The 24758-nt window shown below is 46.4% G+C and overlaps 2 long non-coding RNA genes across 2 annotated transcripts; one reads left to right on the plus strand and one right to left on the minus strand.

Annotated features, from left to right (window-relative positions):
* Positions 1-2318: 2318 nt before the first annotated feature.
* Positions 2319-4922, plus strand: LOC126543820 (uncharacterized). The gene is made up of 3 exons (XR_007601996.3): positions 2319-2402; positions 2534-4472; positions 4541-4922. It is a non-coding gene; the product is annotated as an uncharacterized lncRNA (long non-coding RNA).
* A 3509-nt stretch (positions 4923-8431) lies between these two features.
* Positions 8432-11319, minus strand: LOC126543814 (uncharacterized). The gene is made up of 3 exons (XR_008615182.1): positions 11233-11319; positions 9153-11101; positions 8432-9084 (listed from the first exon to the last, which is right to left on the minus strand). It is a non-coding gene; the product is annotated as an uncharacterized lncRNA (long non-coding RNA).
* Between the last annotated feature and the right edge of the window lie 13439 nt (positions 11320-24758).

Consider the following 24758-nt stretch of genomic DNA (forward strand, 5'->3'; position numbering starts at 1 on the left):
ATACGGCAAAGGATTGTGGGTACCGCAACAGACCGAAGCGCAGGCTTTCCACGCTGTGTAGATACTTCCTGGCCTTCAATGATATGCACATAATGCCTCAGTATGTACTTTGCATCAAAGTGCAGCTCACGAATGGAGTCGGTGCGGTGAAGAATGAGCTCCTGCACGCGTCGCCGTTCTTCATATTTAGGGACTCCGAAGAGCGAGAGCTTGGCCTGACCTTTCAATCTACTGTATACGGTTATGCAACCCACTACACAACAGTAGTTCTTTCGCCGAAGTGTGCTCATCCTCTCATTCTTCGGACACTGTGCTAAGTCGCCGAGTTACGAGACAAACCATAACACATATGCGAGGGCCGTCTGCGCGCGTAGATATTGTGCAGACGGCATCGTTTGACGGAAGCGAGGAACCTCAATTCATGGCAAAGCAGTAATTATATTGTATTCTTTTTTTACATACCTGGTACAAAAATCAATTAGAGAGAAAATGACGAAATAAACACAAGCACGACGGCGTGTTCAGGAGACGGCGGCGCGACGAGCAGACGACAGCTGGGCGCCGCCGTAACCACCATCGGTAGGCGTGGTTCCGCCGGGCCAGGCGACTGCAGCGCCGCCGCAAATTTCAATGTTTTTTGTTTCACTCTCGCCGCTTGTCGGGGCCTCCGCTGGACCCACTCCCCAATTCTAGTACACTCTAGCTGTTGGCGGGGAAAAAAATGCCTTGGCTACTTAGCTACTTTATTGGCTACTTTTGAAATAGCTTGACTATTGTAAAAACTGAATACAAACTTGTGTGGCTCATATTATGCAGCAACACTAGCAAATATTTAGGCCAATGCACGACGACGACACTTCAAATCTTTTCAAGCTGGTCCATCATCATCGTCAATCTGACTCGGGCGCTTTCATTTCATGCAAAGGATTTCGCACTGGTGACGTCACAGCATGTTCCATCTTTGCATTGACGTTTCGCATTCCGCACGTTGGGCTTCTTCGATTTTCGGAGTTCTGGCAGCCCGCTGCCAGCCAGCTAGTGCCGGTCCTGATGGGAAGTCAACGTGAGGTGGGATCCTAAGAAAACCCGAAGCCGCCCGAAGTTTGCAAAATCGAACACTTGGACAGCTGACCGCGGGATAAACGTAAACATGCTATACCAGCATGTCAGCGGCCGGTCTGGCCGGCGCGCTCTCGGCGTAGTCGGTCCATTTATGTGTTCCCAGCTTGAAAATATACTGCTGTATTCAAGAATACGATCACTTTTGCGAGATTTCGCGCGACTGGGCATCTCACTTTGCAGAGCGTAACAAAAGGTCTGCGATGCGTCCGATGCAAAGACGCAAAATCGCACCTAAATAATCGCGAAAGCGATCGCTCGAGGATGCCTCGAGCGATCGCTTTCGTCCCTTTGTTCAAAATTTTGCTGACATTGCTTGGCGCACATTCTTCGAGAAATGTGGGCCAAGATTAACTCAGACATTTACACCTGTACTGGAGCTGTGATACTGATTTGTGATAATATTCTAGTCATATTACATGCTGATCAAAGCGTTCTTAGCTGTAGTCATTTATACACGTTTCATAATATTTTTTGTATGTTCCTACATTTACTAAAAGCAGCTTTAAGTGTTGGCTGTGATAATGTCTGTGATAATAAATGAAAATGCAACGTTTTTCCATAACATGGCTACTTTTTCGGCTAGATTTCTGTATGTGGCCAAAGTTGGCTACTTTTCATATTTTTGACCTGGCAACCCTGCCTATAGGTAAACCCATAGAGTTACTATACTGACTCTAGAGGACAAGCTACCCATAGGGCCCATGCATTGAAATATGGGAACCGCAAGAGCGCCGCCATGTTGCTACACGCCGAGGTTGCCAGCTCCTGAGACGCTTGCTAGACTTGGTCACAGTAGTCAGTTTTAATCCGGCAACCGTAGCAGCATGGCGTCTCGCTTGTAGTGTTGTGATCATAGAGTTAGTAGAACAACTCTAGAGGAAAAGCTGGGCCGGAAAAGTGGGAACCTCTAGGGCGCCGCCCTGTTGCTACTGGTCAATGTGGCCAGCGCAATTACTATTGAAAGAGCTGAAAACAAGTACAGGTCACCTTATGCTTTGTCATCTAAAAACGCATATCTGATGGCTTTATGAAGGTGGTGCGTTAATATTAAGTTCACAGAAAGCGATCGCTAAGTCCATGACTTATGTAAATAACGATGTACGCATTCATGCAATAAAGGATGACGCGAATTTCGGTTTCGAATCTGTTTTTTTCGATGCGTCGTAGTTTCGTACAGTTTAGGTTTGACATGCGATCGCGCGTCGACATCGGACGCTATGGCACACTCGTGCCTTATGTGCCACCGAAGCCCCGAAGTGCTCTGGCATATACCTTCACATGTAAGTAAACGAATGTATCTCCTTGTTGAGAATATCACGCGAGTAGGCAGCTCTTGTGGTGCATCACAATCGTTTGAGAAGCCTCATAGTAGAGCATTTTTCTACATGCGGAGCGGTGTATTTATTTGCAGGTTTCCCTTCAGTAGGAAATTGCTGGACAGGCGGACCAGCGCACCGGAATTGTACTGGCGAAGCCACAAGCAACTCAAAGAATCTGTTTAATTGTCAAACTTTGAACAATCACGCTTTTACAAAGGCCACAGCAGAAAAACAGCCTGATGCCGAGTATTTCTGTGCCACGAAGTAATCAAGAGGCGAGTGCCTAATGCGGACGAAATCGAGTGCATGGAGACTTATAACGACAGAAAGCTGAGCTAGTTGGTAATGATTCATTATGCAAAACAGAGGTGAGGCGTGCAGACAGGACACAAGAGTAGAGAAGTGGGCGGCGCTCGTGTTGTTTGCTTGTAAATACTCTACTCTTGTGTCCTGTCTGCACGCCTCACCTCCGTTTTGCATAACGAGTGCATCAATCCACATAATAATAGCGTAGGCGTTTTATTAACTGTGCAATATTTTCAACACTTCCTTGCATGCCATTTCATGTGGAATATCTTTTCTGGTCACAAATTTGTGCAGCGAATCTATTTGCATGATCGACTCCGGGCCTGTGGGACCGTTCACTTGCACTTGATGCTGAGTCTTTAACATGTATCCATAAACTGCAGATATGCATATCAGATCCCTGCGAGTATTTTCAAAATTCAATTATTTTAGACAACAGAAACATATGCAATACTGACATAATCTCAAATACCACTAAGCAGCTGGGACACATTTTTGTTGACCATACTCTCAGGTAAAATAAGTAGATCATGTGGACAGCTCCAGCTCATTTTCCTTAAATCAGTGTGTACAAGGGGTATGCAAAAATAATTTTTTTCTCGCACACCGATTATTTTGCTATATAAGCAAGAGAACCTTCCAAATTAGTGTAATGTATCATGTACATCACACTAATATGTGCTCTAATTTACCAAGTGAGATTAGTTACTTTTATGGCTCATTCAGCCATATCACACTGCAAGCTGCATTCATCAATCTTCAATTGGATTTTGCAAATGCTTTATGAAACATGTTTCCCTTTTATGCAGATATGCAATGGCAAGCCTTTCCGTGTGTTCCAAAGGTAAAACTTAAGCTCTAAATTAAAGAAGACATTTCTAGTCAGAAACAAGCAAAAATGGTGAATGCAGAGTATCAGAAGCCCAAGGTACAGAAGTTATGAGAAGTGTCGAATGACTTTAAGGAAAGAGCCGTATTTGAAAATGCAAGACTCTTTAGTGGAGGTCAAGCAAGTCAGTATAGGTAGAATACTCTGGGAAATTATGCGAGTAATGGGATAGCACACAATGGGTCAGGAAATGCGTTGTTTTTCTGCAAAACAAAAGCTGATTGCCATTACATAAGTCACTTAAGCATCATGAGACTGCTGCTTGATCAATTCAGAAATAAACCAAAACACAAGACATGCAAAAATAAAGAAACAATATAATGATGCTCTCTCCACATTGGGATATATAAAAACAAACACATCACATCTAACGTGGACATATCAGACACCTTGTGAAACACTAAAGGAAAAAGTTCAGTTTCGAGCTATGGCACTTGCCGCATAGATGTGGGGGGGCCTTGCACTAATAGTGATAGTTACCACTGCATTTAGAAATAGAACGCATTCATGCAGACAAGGATGATTCTTTATATTTTTGGCTACCACTTCAAGTGCCTTCACCAAGTGTTACAATGCTGCACGCAGCCATACTAAGGATCTCGCAGCAACACCTGGAGGTAAAAAGCAGAAGCAGTCAAAGTGCTGGTGTGTACTGGACACTATGTTTGAAAACATTAGGCAAGAAGAGTGCAAGAAGCAGACATAACAACTGCATTTATTTCCATAATTCCCCATTTGAATGGCCTTTTCTTTTTGCTTAGACAATGCCTACACCTAGCTACAGCAGCTCCCTCATACAGACTCCGCAAGCCAAGAGGCCGTGGAGGCAAATGCAGGTAAGAGGCAAGAAGCAATAGCACTGGTATTGACATTCATCTAATTTCTTTCTTTTTCTTTTGTTTAGGCAGCCAGCACACCCCGAACAGCCACCTTGACTGCGGGCGTGTCACCCTAGTCGCCAAGGAAACATTTGAGGGAAAGCGACAGGCAATGTGAACAGCCACTTCTCCATGTAAACAATACTCTTTCTCTCGTATGACTCCTACGCCTCGCCACGCCAGCAGACTTGTGCACAAAGATGCCGCGGAGTCACGTGCAGGTCAGAGGCAAGAAGCAGTGGCACTGGTGTCGACATTCACCCACTTTCTTTTTCTTACACTGAGGCAGCCAGCACACCTCGAACAGCCACCTTGACTGCGGGTGTGTCAGTAGATTCCTGTTGTACATATGCTCATAATAAACATCAGTAAACTTGAACTTGATAATAAACTTGAAGGCAAATGGGACATTGATGCATTTTTTTTTTGAACATTTATTGGACACATACAATATATGTTATACTTTGCAGTGCTACAGAGCGTATTTTGAAGCTTCCCCCTATATTTTGCACCTTTAATTACATGTGTTGTGTGGCCCTCAATGCAGTTCATGTAGCAGCTGCTTTGTCTGTGTATCGCACATTGGCTTAAGCTCGTGACATCCACATACTTCTCTCACATATACAAAATAAAGTTCTATGTAGTCCTCAGTGTTACAAGAAAAAAATGAAAGTAAACAATCCGATCGTGGAATTGTGTTTATTACAGTGATTCCTATGGCAGTTACTGACAAGCTGACAACTTGAACTGGTCAATCCGTCCATAGCCTCCTCTATTTTTCAAAAATAAAGGAGGCTATGATCCGTCATGGCAAGGAATTGTATTTATACATAAAAAAAAGGAATGGGGGGGGGGGGGGGGGGGGTATAGGATTAGAGCGGTACGAAATATGTACCAACACCGTCCTCTAGACCCATTCCGTTAAGGTACCGTAACAAAGCGTATTATGCATAACGTTCATACAACCAACTCTGATATTACTATACACGCCAGACGACGCGAGCTACATTTGCCATGACGCATTCGCGACTGCACCGGATGCCCTCCATATTATTCTCGTTAATCGTGCTCACTGCACCGAGGCAAAAGAAAGATGACGGGCGCAGGTGGCTTTAAAGTATCTCGACCTTGCGAGGCACTGCTGCGCGTGCCAGGGGAGCTGTCCGGGCGAACACTTCCTGGCACACACCTGCCACGGCGGCCCCAACCTACGTACCGTACTGCTTCGAGCTTTGATCCCCCCACTGTCCCTTGGGTGCCCTGGAGTTCCCGCGCCGCCTGCTTTATTATAATCCCAGGTGCTCTCCTGAGACTTCCGTTTGTCGGTTACATGTGCCCTACAGCTGGATCAGTACTTATAATAAAGAAACCCGATTTGCCGTCGCGACGATAGATCGCGAAAGCGGCTTTTGCAACATACCGCGCCCGTGCGAAGAGAATTACGGAACGCCAACGAAGAATCTGACCACAGCTTCGAGCTCGTAACCTCGTCGAGTGACACTCCTGCAACAGGCGTGACCGCTGAAAACCGCATATCGCCGGAAACTTCAACAGGATCATCCCTCGGCTGCATAACTGCCACATGTACGGCCAACATGGACCACACCTACACCGTCCCGCAACATAGAATAAAGAACCAACTTATAAAGCCCAAACACACGGCTGCACGCACACATCACGACACCACAAGCGAGACGCCATGCTGCTACGCTGCTACGGTTGCCGGATTAAAACTGACTACTGTCACCAAGTCTAGCAAGCGTCTCAGGAGCTGGCAACCTCGGCGCGTAGCAACATGGCGGCGCTCTTGCGGTTCCCGATTTCAATGCATGGGCCCTATGGGTAGCTTGTCCTCTAGAGTCAGTATAGTAACTCTATGGTTGTGATGTGTGCGTGCAGTCGTGTGTTTGGGCTTTATAAGTTGGTTCTTTATTCTATGTTGCGGGACGGTGTGGGTGTGGACCATGTTGGCCGTACAGGTGGCAGTTATGCAACCGAGGGATGATCCTGTTGAAGTTTCCGGCGGTATGCGGTTTTCAGCGGTCACGCCTGTTGCAGGAGTGTCACTCGACGAGGTTACGAGCTCGAAGTTGTGGTCAGATTCCTCGTCGGCGTTCCGTAATTCTCTTCGCACGGGCGCGGTATGTTGCAAAAGCCGCTTTCGCGATCTATCGTCGCGACGATAGATCGTTTTTTTTATTATTATAAGTACTGATCCAGCTGGAGGGCACATGTAACCGACAAACAGAAGTCTCAGGAGAGCACCTGAGATTATAATAAAGCAGGCGGCGCAGGAACTCCAGGGGTGCGATCGGAGATGGTTGTTCGGCGCGTTCGTTCGGTTACCGGCGCGCGCGATTGGCCTACTCCGCGCCGACGTCGCCAGCCGCGGGGCGCCGCCCCGTTTTTGGTGACGTCAAAATGACGACACGCTCCTGTCAATCATCCGCCCACCGAGCATTTCGTCCGAACGCGACGGGAGTTGAGAAGTTTGGAGCGATCACGGAGGAAGGAAACTAAGGAGAGGCCCTGACGTCACTCTTTGTGAAGCAAAAGTGAAGCCGGAATTTGGCGTTGCTCATGGCGATGCTCCGCCTTTTGGGCCACCCTCCTCTCTTGTTTACATCTTTCGCGAAACCACGCCGCGCTGCGCGTGGTGTCGCGCGCGGAGCGCGCGCGCGCTCGCGCAACATCTGGCAGAGCACGGTGCAGGTAACACAGCGCAACAAGACACGGTGACTAACGCAAACCCGCCCACTCAGCGCCTTTGCCACGGCCCGAAACCTACCAGAGCAACACGTGTGAGCGCTCAAAACCATAACAACGCCGCCATTGTGGCCCAAAAGGCGTGGCCATACAACAATAAAAATAAAAAAGCAGCAAAAAAATGAGAACCTACTACGTCATTTCCGCCACACTTTTCTCCTAGCGCGCGGAGGGGGTAGGGCCTCTCCTTAGTTTCCTTCCTCCGTGAGTGCGCCACTCCTCCCGTCGTTTTCTTTTTCTTTTTTCTTCTCGCTGTGCGCGACACCACCTATGGACGACGCAAAGAACCTAATAGTTATAAATTGCAGTAGTGACACGTACTACTATTTGAAAACGTGTTTGGGCTTGAGAAGATAAAATACGTTTTTTTAGGTAACGATTTCATTCATTTGGAAGACGAGAAACATTTCGTTTTGTAGTATACTGTCTGCAAGCAGACGACAAACGACGGAAGTAAACTTCCGGGGAGGTCACCGCTTCCTGATTGGCTGCTCTCTCCGCCCCGCTGTCACAAATTTTGCATACTGCAACTTTGTGACGTTGCAGCAACTGAACAGAACGCGTATCGAACAAAATATCTCCGATCGCGCCCCAGGGCACCCAAAGGACGGTGGGGGGACCAAAGCTCGAAGCAGAACGGTACGTAGGTTGGGGCCGCCGAGGCAGGTGTGTGCCAGGGAGTGTTCGCACGGACAGCTCCCCTGGCACGCGCAGCAGTGCCTCGCAAGGTCGTGATATTTTAAAGGCACCTGCGCCCATGATCTTTCTTTTGCCTCGCTGCAGTGAGCACGATTAACGAGAATAATATGGAGGGCATCCGGTGCAGTCGCGAATGCGTCATGGCAAATGTAGCTCGCGTCGCCTGGCGTGTGTTGTATGAACTTTATGCATAATACGCGTTGTTACGGTACTACCTTAACGGAATGGGTCTAGAGGACGGTGTTGGTACATTTTTTCGTACCGCCCTAATCCTATACCCCCACTACATACACACACACATACCCCTTTTTTTATGTATACATATATGACGGATCATAGCCTCCTTTATTTTTGAAAAATAGAGGAGACTATGGACGGATTGACCAGTTCAAGTTGTCAACTTGTCAGTAATTGACATAGGAATCACTGTAATAAACACAATTCCACGATCGGATTGTTTACTTTCATTTTTTATTGTAACACTGAGGACTACATAGAACTTTATTTCGTATATGTGAGAGAAGTATGTGGATATCACGAGCTTAAGCCAATGTGCGATACACAGACAAAGCAGCTGCTACAACATGAACTGCACTGGGGGCCACACAACACATACGTAATTAAAGGTGCAAAATCTAGAAGGAAGCTTCAAAATACGCTCTGTAGCACTGCAAAGTATAACGTATGTGTACAATAAATGTTCAAAAAAACAATGCATCGATGTCCCATTTGCCGTCAAATTTATTATCAAGTTCAAGTTTACTGAAGTTTATTATGAGCATATGTACAACAGGAATCTACTGACACACCCGCAGTCAAGGTGGCTGTTCGAGGTGTGCTGGCTGCCTCAGTGTAAGAAAAAGAAATTCGGTGAATGTCGACACCAGTACCACTGCTTCTTGCCTCTGACCTGCACGTGCCTCCGCAGCATCTTTGTGCACAAGTGTGCTGGCGAGGCGAGGCGTAGGAGTCATCCGAGAGAAAGAGTATCGTTTACATGGAGAAGTGGCTGTTCACATTGCCTATCGCTTTCCCTCAAATGTTTCCTTGGCGACTAGTGTGACACACCCGCAGTGAAGGTGGCTGTTCGAGGTGTGCTGGCTGCCTTAACGAAAGAAAAAGAAAGAAATTAGATGAGTGTCGATACCAGTGCTATTGCTTCTTGCCTCTTACCTGCATTTGCCTCCACGGCCTCTTGGCTTGCGGAGTCTGTATGAGGGAGCTGCTGTGGCTAGGTGTAGGCATTGTCTAAGCAAAAAGAAAAGGCCATTCAAATGGGGAATCATGGAAATAAATGCAGTTGTTATGCCTGCTTCTTGCACTCTTCTTGCCTAAAAGTTTTCAAACATAGTGTCCAGAACACACCAGCACTTTAACTGCTTCTGCTTTTTACCTGCAGGTGTTGCTGTGAGATCCTTAGTATGGCTGCGTGCAGCATTGTAACACTTGGTGGAGGCATTTGAAGTGGTAGCCAAAAATATAAAGAATCATCCTTGTCTGCATGAATGATTTCAATTTCTAAATGCAGTGGTAACTATCACTATTAGTGCAAGGCCCCCCACATCTATGCGGCAAGTGCCATAGCTCGAAACTGAATTTTTCCGGTAGTGTTTCACAAGGTGTCTGATATGTCCACATTAGATGTGATGTTTGTTTTTATTTATCCCAGTGTGGAGAGGGCATCATTAAACTGTTTTTTTTTTTATTTTTGCGTGTCTTGTTTTTTGGTTGATTTCTGAATTTATCAAGCAGCAGTCTCATGATGCTAAAGTGACTTATGTAATGGCAATCAGCTTCTTTTTTGCTTAAAAACAATGCATTTCCTGACCCATTGTTTGACATCCCCTCACTCGCATAATTTTGCAGAGTATTCTACCTATATTGACCTGCTTGACCTCCACTAAAGAGTTTTGCATTTTCAAATACGAAAATACAACTCTTTTCTTACAATCATTCGACACTTCTAATCATTTCTGTACCTTGGGCTTCTAATACTCTGCATTCACCATTTTTGCTTGTTTCCGACTAGAAATGTCTTCTTTAATTTAGAGCTTAAATTTTACCTTTGGAACACAGGGAAGGGCTTGCCATTGCATATCTGCATAAAAGGGAAACATGTTTCATTAAACATTTGCAAAATCCAATTGAAGATTGATGAATACAGCTTGCAGTGTGATATGACTGAATGAGCCATAAAAGTAACTCATCTCACTTATTAAATTAAAGCACATATTAGTGTGATGTACAAGATACGTTACACTAACGTGGTGGGTTCTCTTGCTTATACAGCAAAATGATCGGTGCGCGAGAAAAAAAATTATTTTTGCATAACCCTTGTACACACTGATTTAAGGAAAATGAGCTGGAGCTGTCCACATGATCTACTTATTTTACCTGCGAGTATGGTCAACAAAAATGTGTCCCAGCTGATTAGTGGTATTTGAGATTATGTAAGTATTGCATATGTGCCTGCTGTCTAAAATAATTGAATTTTGAAAATGCTCGCAGGGATCTGATGTGCATATCTGCAGTTTATGGATACATGTAAAAGACTCGGCATCAAGTGCAAGTGAACGGTCCCACAGGCCCGGAGTCGATCATGAAAATAGATTCGCTGCACAAATTTGTGACCAGAAAAGATATGCCACATGAAATGACATGCAAGGAAGCGTTGGAAATATTGCACAGTTAATAAAACGCCTACGCTATTAATATGTGGGTTGATGCACTCGTTATGCAAAACGGAGGTGAGGCGTGCAGACAGGACACAAGAGTAGAGTATTTACAAGCAAACAACACTAGCGCCGCCCACTTCTCTACTCTTGTGTCCTGTCTGCACGCCTCACCTCTGTTCAGCATAATGAATCCTTACCAACTAGCTCAGCTTTCTGTCGTTCTAAGTCTCGATGCACTCGATTTCGTCCGCATTAGGCACACGCCTCTTGATTACTTCGTGGCACAGAAATACTCGGCATCAGGCTGTTTTTCTGCTGTGGCCTTTGTAAAAGCATGATTGTTCAAAGTGCAACAATTAAACAGATTCTTTGAGTTGCTTGAGGCTTCGCCAGTACAATTCCGGTGCGCTGGTCCGCCTGTCCAGCAATTTCCTACTGAAGGGAAACCTGCAAATAAAAACACCGCTCCGCATGTGGAAGAATGCTCTACTGTGACGCTTCTCAAACGATCGTGATGCACCACAAGAGCTGCCTACTCGCGTGATATTCTCAACAAGGAGATACATTCGTTTACTTACATGTGAAGGTATATGCCAGAGCACTTCGGGGCTTCGGTGGCACATAAGGCACGAGTGTGCCATAGCGTCCGATGTCGACGCGCGATCGCATGTCAAACCTAAACTGTACGAAACTACTACGCCTCCAGAAAACAGATTCGAAACCGAAATTCGCGTCATCCTTTATTGCATGAATGCGTACATCGTGATTTACATAAGTCACGGACTTAGCAATCTCTTTCTGTAAACTTAATATTAACACACCACCTTCATAAAGCCATCAGGTATGCGTTTTTAGATGACAAAGCATAAGGTGACCTGTATTTGTTTTTAGCCCTTTCAATAGTAATTGCGCTGGCCACATTGACCAGTAGCAACAGGGCGGCGCCCTAGAGGTACAGTGTACTAGAATAGGGGCAGTGTATTCAGGAAGCCCTCGCCGCTGAGGCGCTTCATGTAGATAGCACGAGATGGCGCTGTAAGAACATGGGCTGTACGGAACGTACGGCGCAGCGCCAGCGCTGCATGCTGATATTTTGATAATCATTTTCTGTCGCAATCAAATAGACGTGCAAATCATCGGCGGGTGTTAAAATGCATCCCCGAAACTCACTTCATATAAGAGATGAATTGTATGTGTACTCCTAGCGCATCTCAACGCCCATTAGACACATTTATTAACCTGACAGCAAAGCTTTTGCAGACACCGAAGTAGTGGCGTAAAGCCGTTAAATTTGTTTTGAGTCACGCTGCCACGTAACTCGAAAATATTCGAACGGAAATGTCGGCTGCAAATAACGCCGTTGTAAAGGACATCGAATTGATTTAAACTAACTCGGATTCCAGGTGCGCACATTTTCTTTTGCGGTTCGCATTCATAAAAAAGCGGCCGCGGCATCCGCGACCCAACGTCAAGCGCTTAGTTCCTCTGCCGCTGTTGTAGGAGAGAAGGCAAAACAATATGTACGTACATAGCCCAAAGCCAAAGAGCTTCCCTGCTTGTTATTTACCATCTTTCGCGATAAACATTTGTCCCTCGTTCTTTCATTCGGTTTCGCGAACCCCCCGCAACTACATTTGCGCAGTTTATTCGAGAATTTTTTTTTTTTTACATCATGAAGTGCTCCCGAACGTCAGGCTCATGTGCGAGTATAAGACACACCGACATCCTACATTTCTATGAAAGGAATAAAACAGGTAGGAAAGATGGCAAGTAAGAAGGATCTCTGCAAAACTACACGCAGTATGCCAAAACACAGAATAACAGTGCGAGTACATTCCACCCCAAATGGAGACCTACAGCGGAATTAATATGCACATATGAATTCCTTAATTCATCTTTAATTATATTCACAAAATTTGCTTTTTGAATGCAGCAGAAAAAGTTGTGCATTCAGATAAAAAGACAAAGAAGGGTCAGCATACATATGTTGCACCAGCCTGCTCAGAACAGTATAGCTACCTTTAAAGTGCAATTTCTTTTTTCGTCATGCTTCTCTTCACTGATTAAGACCTTTAACACAAAAGTGCAGCCTTGTTAGGACATAAAAATGCGCAACTGCTGATGTGAAATCATCAGCATATAATTTGCAGCCTATGGCATAGCCACATTTAAAGCTTTCACTAGAATCATGGCATCAACTATGCTGTCGCTGCAAAGCTCCTTTTTGCTGAAGAAGGTTGTAAATATATTCCCTCAAGTTCCTTTAGTGCTTCAAAAAGCAACTTGGAGGGATACAGCAATCCTCCCCTGTCACAAATTTCGTGAATTTTGAGACTGCTACTGACACTAGAGTTCTGCAAGAGAAGAGAGCGGCAGTCCTCACATTTCTTGCGAATAAAAAATTTCTGCGCGACATACTCTGCCATATATAATGGATGAGGCGGACATCGCTCCTTTCTTCCACATAAGCCCGGTGCTCTGCCGGAGTATTGTTTAGCCTTTGCTCTACCAGCGTCAGATTTCCAGTTTAAACTAACTCGTCAATTGTTACGCAACGTCCCCTTCCATGTCAGAATTATCAGGTGAGTGAAGTAGCGATACCAAATATTTACTGACTTCTGCGTTCCCTGTTTGCATTGCCTTCGCCAATATATAAAAAGGCAATTCACAACAATCAAAAATTGAGACGGCGTTGGGTGATCGTTGGATCCGCACGACTACCTCGCAAGTTCTCCAACTTTTATTGGCTTAGTCTAGATGTCAATAGGTATTTAAAACCCTCTCCTTCCAAATATTCTAACAGCGCCAAAGTGCTGCACAATGTCACACGGAGCCTATCTGCCGTCGACTGGCTCACGCCGCAAAGTCCTTTTGCAGTGGAAAGCATATTTAGCGCCAGCGAACAAGGACATAAGGGAGACGACACCACAATGCGCTAACTTCAACAACTTGATTTTCACGTAACAGCCACCTATTTAACCCATGCACAGTTAAATAGGCGGGTGTTTACTCAAAATCAAGTTGAAGTTGGCGCATTGTGGTGTCGTCTCCCTTCTGTCCCAGTTCGCTGGCGCTAAATATGCTTTCCAAGTCAGTCTACCAACACGCCCAACAAATGGCAATCCTTTTGCATGTGACTCCCAACGAGACAGAAACTCGAGGAATTCCTTCAGAGCCCTTCAGAGCAAGCACGCTGCAACTGGCCGCAACACACGGAGAACGCGTCCGTACAGCCCGTGCGACTGCAGCGCCGCCGCATACATCCGGGACCTGTCTACGCTGCCGGCTTCAAAGCGGTGCGTGGCGCGCTCCGCCGTCTGAACACACTGCCCCTATCTAGTACACTGTACTAGAGGTTCCCACTTTTCCGGCCCAGCTTTTCCTCTAGAGTTGTTCTACTAACTCTATGCATGACGGCACGGTGCCCCCTTAAGAAACTCCCATAGACCACAGCGCAGCAGCGCCAGATTTCCCTCTAGGTAATGTAGTGAGAAACTCTATGCTTCCCTCCTCCTCCGCTCGGCGTGGCCTCGACGGTGGTGCCGCCGGTGGTGGGCCTGCCGTAGCAGACGACGGAACACGCTACGGGAGGAAATCCGCAGAAAAGTTCGTTCGAGCCCTGCGGAGCAGTTTTTTCAATCGAGATCTTTCTTCGTCAGTCGGTAACTGGCCTTTAAAATATCGTGATGGAAGTGCGGAAGAAATAGAGAAAGGGACCATTATTCAAGGCGTATTTAAGGCGTAAAGCGCGCGACGTTGAGAGTTCGTGTTGCTGAAACACGACGCAAGCACGCGGTGTACTCAAACACGGGCGTAATTACCAAAGTTTGAGGTGTTGACAGCGTGAAAGTATGTGTACGTGGTTTCGTAGGTTGATTTACGTACCTGCAGGATACTTTTGTTCGGCCGGCGCGTGAGAGATTGCTGACCGCACACAGCCTGAATGGCTGTCTGCGGTCAGCAATGCCTGGCAACAGGGCCGTTTTTTTCGTTGCGGGTGCTTTGCTATTCGTGACGATAGATTGTTTTTTTTTTTACAAGTACTGCTCCAGGCGGGCACATGTAATGGCTAACGGAGGCCTCTGAAGAGCACGTGACATATTACAATAGTGCAGGCGTCGCAGGGAGTGTTCGCATACAAAATTGGCTGTCCGCGATCTTATACCCCCTTGGCATGCACAGGCTTCGGCGAGCCCCATCCAGCCCTGGTTCTAGCTTTGGTGTTCCCGTTGCCGCTTTGGTGCACTGGAGGCGCCGTCAATAATACGAAATAATGACAAGGTGTTACAACTAGTAAATAAAATTTATTGAAGAAATACAATCGCGCCGAGGCGCCAACTTCTAAAGCAGCGCTGAAACGCCGAGGAATTTACCGGCCCACTTATCACTCTACGATCAAAGCGCACGTTAAACATCCCCAGGCGAGCTAGATAAAGTTATCCGGAGCCATCCACTACGACCTGCATCCTAGCTTTAGTCGCTTCGGAACGTTAAAAACGTTAATCACCACAAACCAAATCAATACATGCGGCCGTAGATTCGAAGCTAAAAGACTGCATCGTAAGTGCTATTGAGCCTTGCAAAAGCGTCGCCTTGCAAAAGCGTCGAGAATGTGGTAACTTCTGGTGGAGCTCAAAACACAACCGTAATAAAGTCGCTTTTATGTCACAGGCCAGCTGCAGGTGCGTGCATTTTACCGCAAGACGAAACATGAAACAAAGAGAGCACATTCGAAAAAAAAAGTCAAACAACGCGCTAAAAACCACGCAGAGCATGAACACACACTTTTTCGAAGCGGAAGGCGTGAACTAGGCTTGAAATAAGCGGTTGTGAGTAGCCGTGGCCCTTACTTCACTAAGCCGTGCGTTCTTTGCCACTTCCTCAAAGTCAGCCCGCCCGATCCTGCGAATCCACACTTCTTTTTGCGTTGCGCCCGCCGGACGGCAAAGCAAAAAGCTTTTTGCCCTCGCTGTGTCTGTTGCGGCAACCGAAGGCGCAGCAGCACGGCACCGCAATTAAGTTCTCGGCCCTACACATTCTATTACGCTAACGCACTCCGTCAGTCCGCCTGCCGTACTTTCGTCGCGCAGGCCCAACAATGGAGGTCGGCGCGCGCTGGAAAGAAAAAAATATACAAAAACGCGGCGCCTGCTCTGCGCTGGAAAGAAAAAAATATACAAAAGCGCGGCGCCTGCTTTCACGTGACACAGATTGGCCAATGGGGGAGCGGAGGAGGCTGGGGCGACAGGAGACGTGGAGGAGGACGCGCCAGGGTGAGCGGGGTGGCGGAAAGATCTAAGAATGGCGCTACTTTTGAAAAATTGAGGGGTTTTAGAACGCGACGAGAGCCCTGAATCGGTGCTTCCGTTCTGCCCGTGCGGTCTTCGCCTGTGTCCAGGCTGTAGAGAAGTGATTGTACCTGTTTGATGTCGTTAAATGTGAGAGCTTGTGGCGAAGTGATTGAGTATGGCCGTAGTGGTTCTGCCCATGTAGTGTTTTGCGGACTTCACCTGTGCCTGTGACTGATCGTGTTGCCCAATAGCTTTGTGGAAAGCGACGTGGTTTGTGTGGATGTCATCGCAGCGTTTGCCAGCTCCTGGGTGGCCCCTGTGCCAGTTATTGATGGCGTTGCCCAGTAGCTTTGTGGAAGTTGATGTACCTTGTGTGGATTTCGTTGCCGCTTATGACTGCCTTAATTATAGGTGGTCACGCTGCCTTTTGAAGCGCGTCCGACGTGGACGTCTCGAAATCTTAGCTAGATATCAACCAGCAGCAAGCCAAGTCTGTATTTTGTGGTTTTTCGAGCTTATGCTCATGCGAGCAGCAGAAGAACAAAAGGTCCGTTACATAATGTCAGTTCCATAAAATCAGCTTTGCCGCTATACAGTCATGATATGCGGCGAAGCATACGTAATGTATTGCGGTAAAGTATATGAAAAAGTAGGCAGGGACCACTGCGTTACTGGGGCGATTTTCTTGTATTATGTTCATGGCCGTGCGCGAACAAGGAAAAATCACGGTCGATGCGCATGGCACAAGCCTTGCCAATGCTTCAATTGAAAAAAAAAAAACAAAGAAAACGAATTGGAGTGGGTGATGTCAAAAACAAAGCCTTGACTTTTGTATTATCAAAGCAGTTCCGAGAATAGTCAATCATATTCCATCCAAGCTCCTGCATTATTTATGATTGTTTAAAGTATATGCATATATTGTGCACCAGCCTTAGCACCAATTCTAATGTACTTTAATGATGTAAGTTTAATAACACGTGGCAAATATATTATTTGTGCTGTATGGTGTTGTGCTGTTTATAAGCTGCTGCTTTCATGTGGTAATGTGTACATTGGCTGGAAGAGTTGATGCATCCTCCTTATAGAACTCATTGAAAGGTGAACCACCTGTCAAGCCATCATTGTGCTTGCGGTTGTACACAAGATTTCACAAACATGGGGATAGTTATGATATAGAAAGAGTAGCTGAGGTTTAACATATCCACATGCATGCACAGGAGTGCGGGAGTCGACCATCTCTCTCTCTAACTCAGGTTGAATGTGCATACTTGAGTAACGTGTAACACTTGTTTGGTGTCAGGTTTCTTTTATTGTTAGCCTAGTTTGTGTTTTTTCTCCCATTTGTAGGTTTTAGTGTGTGTTGCTGTGTATGTATATAATTGCTTCCAGAGTGGCTTTCTTGTTGCTAATAAATTTAGAGAAGGCAGCGTTCTTCATTTTGTGCATCAGACATCAAGTGAGCATGTTTCAAAGGATGTTGGATTTTGTTGCCATAAGCAACAAAAAGGCATAAGCATACAGACTGCTTGCTCGAGGTACTCTTTATAGCATTAAGGATATTATCATGCTGATAACTCTGTGTACAATAATTAGAAAGATCACATCATGTCTGATATGTCTTCTTGCCACCATGAAATCTTGTCAGATGCATAACACGGGACATACAGCACAGATCTTGGCCAGCCATTCTCATTTGTGGTCTCGACCTCCTACCGTTGATTGAGCAGACTGGTCCAAGAGACAAAACATACAACTTTTATCTGATTAAATGTAGTGCATGTTGCACAAAATTAGATGTCAGGTGTTATTGTTGACACAGATACGTATCTGTGAGCCTCATAAACTAATGTCAAAAGAAAGAGAGTAATACCCATGAAATGCACTCTTGGTAGAATGGCAGGACCATTCTCTTGCAGAGTTAAATAACAACCATGCAGCAGTATCATGATATCAAGCTGAACAATAATTGACTCCAAGAATAGGTTTCTTCATGCAACATTGCACTGATAGTCTTGAAATACAATACCCATTGCTAACAGAAGGCCTTCCAAATTATGCATGACAGGAGGGCATAATTTGGGAAGCAAGAATGAAAACGGAGATGGTTAACTATGAAAGTTGTGAATGCAATTCTGCAGAAGTTAGAAAAATGAACCAAATGGAATAGTTTAAATGTAAGTGGTTTAGAGAGAAAAGGCCATTTTATTCCGTGCCAGAAAAGCAAGCAGAGGTTGAAATGCTTTCCACATACATACCTTCAAGGTGCATGTACAGGGTCTGTCCTGAGAGCAATGTCAGTAAGGCGATTAAAAATCATTTATTGAATTTGTTGTTACAAAAAGTTTAAAAATCTTCAAAATACTCTCCTTTTGCGTCAATACATCGGCTCCAGCGAGACTTCCAGCTCTCGAATGCGTTGCGGTAGTCCTCCTACGGAATGGCCTTTAATGCTGTGGTGCTAGCTGCTTTGATCACGTCCACTGTCCCAAAATGATTGCCTTTCAGGGGTGTTTTGAGGCATGGAAACATAAAAAAGTCGGGGGGGGGGGGGAGCCAAGCCTGGGCTGTACGGGGGCTGAGGGATCGTTGGCACCCCTGCTTTAACCAGGTGGTCGGTGACGATGAAGGCACTGTGGGCCAGCACATTATCGTGGTGCAACTTCCAGTTGTGTGAAATGTCCGGCCGGATATGTTGAACCCTGCGTTTCAGTCTTTCGAGGACATCCACATAAAATTTTGAGTTCACAGTGGTTCCAGGTTCTTCAAACTCATTATGAACCAGTCCGTGGATGTAATAAAAAAAAACGATGAGCATGATCTCGATCTTTGATTTGCTCATCCTGGCTTTCTTCTGGGGAGGGGACGAGTGTGTGTGCCACTCAGATGATTGCCTTTTGGTCTACAGGTCATATTCAAGTACCCAAGACTCGTCTTCTGTAATGACGTTGTCCAAAAATTTTCGCTCACGTTTGCACATGTTGAGATTTTCTTGGCACGTTTCAACGCGGCGTGACTTTTCGTTTTCAGTGAGCACTTTTGGAACCATTTTTGTGCACGCCTTCCGCATGCCGATATCGTTTGTAACAGTTTCATGAACTTGAGTTTTCGGTACGTTTAACATGTCGGCCATTAAATGAACACTTAATCGTTGGTCTGAGTTCAACAGTTCCCTCGCTCGTGTCACATTGTTAGTCGTAGTGGTGGTGGATGGCCATCCAGCGCAGTCCTTGTCGTCGCCCTCTTCCCGGCCTTCCAAAAGGCCTTGTGCCACCGAAACACTTGCCAATCTGACAGGGCATGTTCTTTATAAGCAGCCTTGAGCATAGTAACAGTTTCCGCAGCGGTATTGCCAAGTTTCCCACAAAACTTGATCGCAAATCTTTGTTCTAATGAGCACTGCATTTTCACTTGCACAAGAATAAAAAACATCTCAAGGCACAAGCGCGAAGGCTCAGTAACACAACAACAGGAAGGGCGCTCCTGACAAAGTTGGGTTGGGAAATAGAAAAACCGCAAAGTAGTAGGGCAATAATACCGGACCTGCTAAGGAAGAAACTACGTATACAACCTGTCCCCCGCAATATGGACCCCAATCTCCATACCAGCAGGCGACAGGCTAGGGCAGAATTCTACGAAAGAACGATGGGGCAGAGAGACAACACATTCTACACAGATGCTTCCCTCTATCCAAAAGAACACAGGAAACACGCAGTAGCGGTAGTAGCTAATAATAAAAGCAAACTAATCACGAGTCTCACGGCAGCGGTATCAGACATAACCGAAGCAGAGGAAATAGCTGTTGCACTGGCAGCAGAGGAAGGATACAGGATAGGAAAATCCCTCAACATCCTAACAGACTCACAAGAGGCGTGCCGAAACTATATCAGGGGTAGAATAAGCAGCACGGCACTCAAGATCCTTAGTAGAGCACCGCTCTATGAAGGACAACCTACACACAACATAATCTGGATACCAAGCCACGCAGGGATTCAGGGCAATGAAGGGGCGGACAGCTTAGCTCGAGGCTTCACCATCCGAGCGGGCGCCTCAGTCCCCCCGGGAGAGCCTCAGATTACTTGCGGGGACAGTTATTCAGAGCTGCTAAACCTATATAGGGGGCGAAGATTCCAATACCCCCCACCACACAAAGCGTTGACGAAGGAGGAAGCCGCAGGATGGCGTAGACTGCAGACGGGTTCCTTTCCAAATCTTTACGTACTAAGCAGGATGTTCCCCACACAATATTGCGGCGTATGCCCGTGGTGCGGAGCAAGGCCAACACTATATCACATCACATGGGAATGCGAGAGAAACAAGACATTCCACAAACATACAACACCAAGTGCGGAGCAATGGGAGAGCCGGCTCACCAGCTGCGAGCTAGGGGTCCAAAGGGCCCTCATAGCACACGCAAGCGAGGTGGCCCGACTCAGTGGTGCCCTGGACTAGGGGCCCACCCAAGGCTGAAGAGGACCCAAAGTTTTCAAGAATGAAGACTTCGTCCTCAACTCGCTAATATCTTAAAGAACCAATAAAGTTTTCCATTCCATTCTCTCACGGACAGGCCCGTCCAACACTCTCCGATGTTCGGAGCACACTGAGTGAGGGACCGCTGCTTAGCTGGATTCCGTCACTACTAGTTTCAACCAGTTAGACCGCTCTGACATACAGTCACATCACAATAAATTTAGGGACATTACTTTCAGGACAGACCCTTTTTAGATATAGATGTTGGGAACCTGGATGGAGGTGAGGGACATGTACAGTAAAAACAAGATGTATAAGGTCAAAAATTCATTCTTTTAGTCAGAAATTGGTCAGTGGTGTCTGGCTTCTCTTGTTCCCTGGCCCTGAATGGTGAATACAAAGTACACACACATATATATATATATATATATATATATATATATATATATATATATATAATTGTGTACAATCAAGCATAGAATCATTGCCTTCTACCTGTGCTAACGTATGGGGCAGAAACTTGGAGGTTTCTTGGAGACAAAAAAGGACATTGTGTTGTCATGTTGGAAAGCACTTTTCCGGAGGAGGGTGTGTCAGCCACTGACATAAATTTTAATGAAATTTATACCAATATAGCTGACATAAAATGTTGAGCTGTCACGAAGTTGAATCAGTTTGGTTTGACAACAGTCTCAAATGATGTTAAGGTGGAAAAAGGTTTTCTTTTATGCGCCTTCTTCAGTGCAAAACACACAAGCTTAGGGAATCCATTTCAGAACCATTGTGTCGGAATATAAATCATGGCTTCATGTTTCAGAATTTCTGCAGACACACCTTGACAGGCTGGGAATCAACAACCAATTCCTTGCTGCCAGCTCTCAGACTGTTGCACACTTCCTGCAGGAGCATAATCTGGGAAAATGGGCAGGCTTTAGTATAGATGCAGAAGTTCTGTACAATTCATGGCCGCAGGTGCGTCTCTTGCAGCTTGTTAAGGACTGCATACACAATCAAACAGGTTAGCTGGAATTTGCTGAAAGGTGTAAAATTCTTGTTGCAAACTTTCTGGAGCTTCTTGATTTCTATTTAAGATCAATTTTGGTCTAGTGGGAAGGTAAAATATGTGTCCAGAATGCTGGCATCTGTATAGGCTCCGGTGTTGCACCAGTGCTCAGTAATATTTTAAGTTATGTTGACCAGAAAATAATCAAAACCTGAGTGGGCTTGCTCTTAAAATTTTCAGATACGTGGATGATTATTTGTTTTTCATGAGCAAATGATAACTTTCGCAGAGCTGTCATCGAAGTACTGAAGCTATTTAGAGAACAATAGCAAGGTTTCAACTTCACTTTAGAAGTTCCAGAAAAAAAAATGTGCTGCAACTTGTTATATCAGGCTTACTTTTATGTGGGATCACGTATGCTGCGGATATCAGTCGAGAACTTCTAAGCCCCTTCTTGATTATAGGTCTAGCCATTCAAAACTTATTAAGTACAGTATTGCCACTCACGCAATTAGAGATGCCCCAACCAAGAGCTATCCTCACCTTATCCTTGAAAGTGTAAGGAATCTGGTGACAAGGCTTAATGAGGCAGGTTATTCAGTTTCAGTGGCTTTTTTATCTTGAAACACGTTAATTAAGAAACTTAAGGTGCAACCAGGGTGGAAGAAGCTTAAGGAGCAAGAGCGGAACAAAGTTGCCATTATCCCCTCTATTAAAGGGAAGCTGAAGAGTCTGTCGAATTCAGTAAGACGCTCATATACGGATGCGGGAACCTTATAAACCATGTAGGTAAAATTTGGGTTTTTTTTTTTTTTTTCAATTAGGAGCGACGTAATCGTCGGTTGAAATTGCGCTGTAGCTCCGCCCCCCGTCGAATGCCGCGCGCTGCTGCTGACGCTGACGATGCGAGCGGAGACCGGAAGGAAGGAAGGAAATCAACTTTATTCAGGTCCTGCAGGCCACGAGAGCTTTGGGCTCTCATGGAGCGGGCGTCTCCCACGACGGAACCGGGAGGTTGAGTTTCCTGGCGGCGGCGTGGACCTGCTGGACGGCCCAGAGTTGGGGAGCGAGTTCTTCGCTCCGGATTGCTTCGTCAAACTTGCGCTTGTCCTGTTCGTAGTTTACGTGAGCTTGCGAGCACGGCCAGAGTAAATGATAAACGTTAAGGGATGTATTGCAATTGGTGCAATAGGACTTGTCGTAGAGCTCAGGCATGTAATGGTGTAATCTGTTTTGTGTGGGGTATGTGTCTGTTTGTAGCATTCTGAGTGTAACCGCTTGAGCTCGAGTGAGCGTGCGGTGTGGCGTGCTATATTGTCTGCGTTGTAGGTAGTAGTGTTTAGTGATTTCATTGTATGTAGTGGGCGCGTCCTTATTCTCCGAGTGGTCGGGTGAAGCCGCGCGGTCTGTAAGCGCGCGCGCAGCCTCGTGTGCCGCCTCGTTAAGGTTGGGGACGTCGCCGAGCTTTGGTCCTAAGTGTGCCGGGAACCAGTATATGAAGTGTTTCTTAATCTCTTTCTTTGAAACAATTTTGAGAGCCTGTGCGCAGACCGTGCCCTTTTGGAAAGCTCTGATAGCGGCTATGGAGTCGCTGTAGATATGGGAAAGATTGTCGTCGGTGAGCGCAACAGCGATCGCAACCTGTTCGGCCTGTTCAGGCTTCCTTGCAATTACCGTGGCTGCATATCTTGTGGATCCGCGGCCGTCCACAACCGCCACTGCGAAAGCTTTGTTCCCCGTGTATGCCGCCGCGTCCACAAAAGCTGAGCGTTCACGGTTCGCCAAGGCTTGGTTAAGAAGGAATTGTCCTCTCGCTTGTCGTCTGCCCCTGTTGTTTTCGGGGTGTACGTTTCTGGGTATAGGGCGGACCGTGATCCTGGCGCGTATGTCCCGTGGGAGGTCCGCAAAGTCGTTTTCTATGTGTCCTTGTGCAAAGCCTAGCTTCTCTAGGATCGTGCGCCCCGGAGGCGTCGTCGAAAGCCTAGCAAGCTGGGCGCGCTGCTGGGCTTCGGCAATTTCTTCCAGGGTGTTGTGCATGCCCAGGTGCCCCAGCTTCTCGTTGCTGGTGCTGGGTGGAATGCCGAGGGCTTGCTTGGTGACCTTTCTGATTTGGGCATTCAGTCTGTCTCTTTCGGATCGTGTCCAATTGAGCATTGCCGCAACGTATGCGAAGTGACAGGTGACGAACGCGTGTATGAGTTTGATGAGATTATGTTCCCCTGTTCCCCTGTGTCTATTGGCAATTCTTCTGATGAGCCCAATAGCGTTGTTGGTTTTGGTGATGAGCTTCTGAACCGTAGAGGCATTGACGTCTTTAGTCTCTACGATCATACCCAGGACTCTGATTTTGTCGACGCACGGTATGGCGTGTCCCGAAGTGGTTCGTACGATAATTTCTTGATTATAGTCGAAGTCTGACGAGTATGGCCTGCGGCCTTTCTGCGTGGGTCTGCGTACGAGCAGCTCCGACTTGGTAGGCGAGCATCTGAGTCCTGTGGGAATTAGAAATTCTTCTATGGCGTTCACTGCTTCTTGCAAGATGTCCTGCACCATGCCCGGGGTTCCTTTGGACACCCACATGGTGATGTCATCTGCGTATATGGTACGCTCGAGGCCGTGGATCTGCCCTAGTTTCTCAGCAAGTCCCGCCATGGCAAGGTTGAAAAGCATAGGGGAGATGACCGAGCCTTGGGGGGTGCCCCTGCTCCCCAGCGAGAGTGTCTCCGTCCCAGGTAGCACACAAAGTCTTGAAAACGTCGTATTAAGGGATTCAACGTCTGAAACGGATTTTTGACCAAAATCGACGCATCAAAGACGTTCCAAACAAGATAGCTTAAAAACGAGGGGTGAATACGTTTTGATAACGTTGGAAGCCAGGCAGCTTAAAAACGAGGGGTGAATACCGCCTCGCCACGGCGCGTCAGCCTCTTTGGCGGCTTCTACAATATTCAACAACCCATCAACGCGATATAACCTTGCGCAAGGTGGCGATACCGTCGTCAAATCATGTGACCAAGGTGGCCACGTGATTCGTGATGCCGGGCAGCCGGGCGAGCCGGGCATAGTCGCGTCGTCATGGCGTCGTCGCGTCACCGCACTCGCATTGCGCTGTGGTGTGTTTGCGGCTGTTCTGAATGTGCTGCCGCTGCCCTTTGCTATGTAAGTGTTGCAGTGTTTTGCTGTCAAGAAAACGATATTCTGTGATCAGTTTGGGTTATGCGATATGTTTGTGTGGTTTTAATTTGGAAATCAGTAGTGTTTTCAATTGTTATGTGACCAAGGCGGCCACGTTATTCGTGAAGCCGGGCATAGTTGCGTTATCGCACTCGCATGGCACTATGGT

The sequence above is a fragment of the Dermacentor andersoni genome, chromosome 1, assembly GCF_023375885.2.
Source record: "Dermacentor andersoni chromosome 1, qqDerAnde1_hic_scaffold, whole genome shotgun sequence".
In the NCBI taxonomy this organism is placed as follows: Eukaryota; Metazoa; Arthropoda; class Arachnida; order Ixodida; family Ixodidae; genus Dermacentor; species Dermacentor andersoni.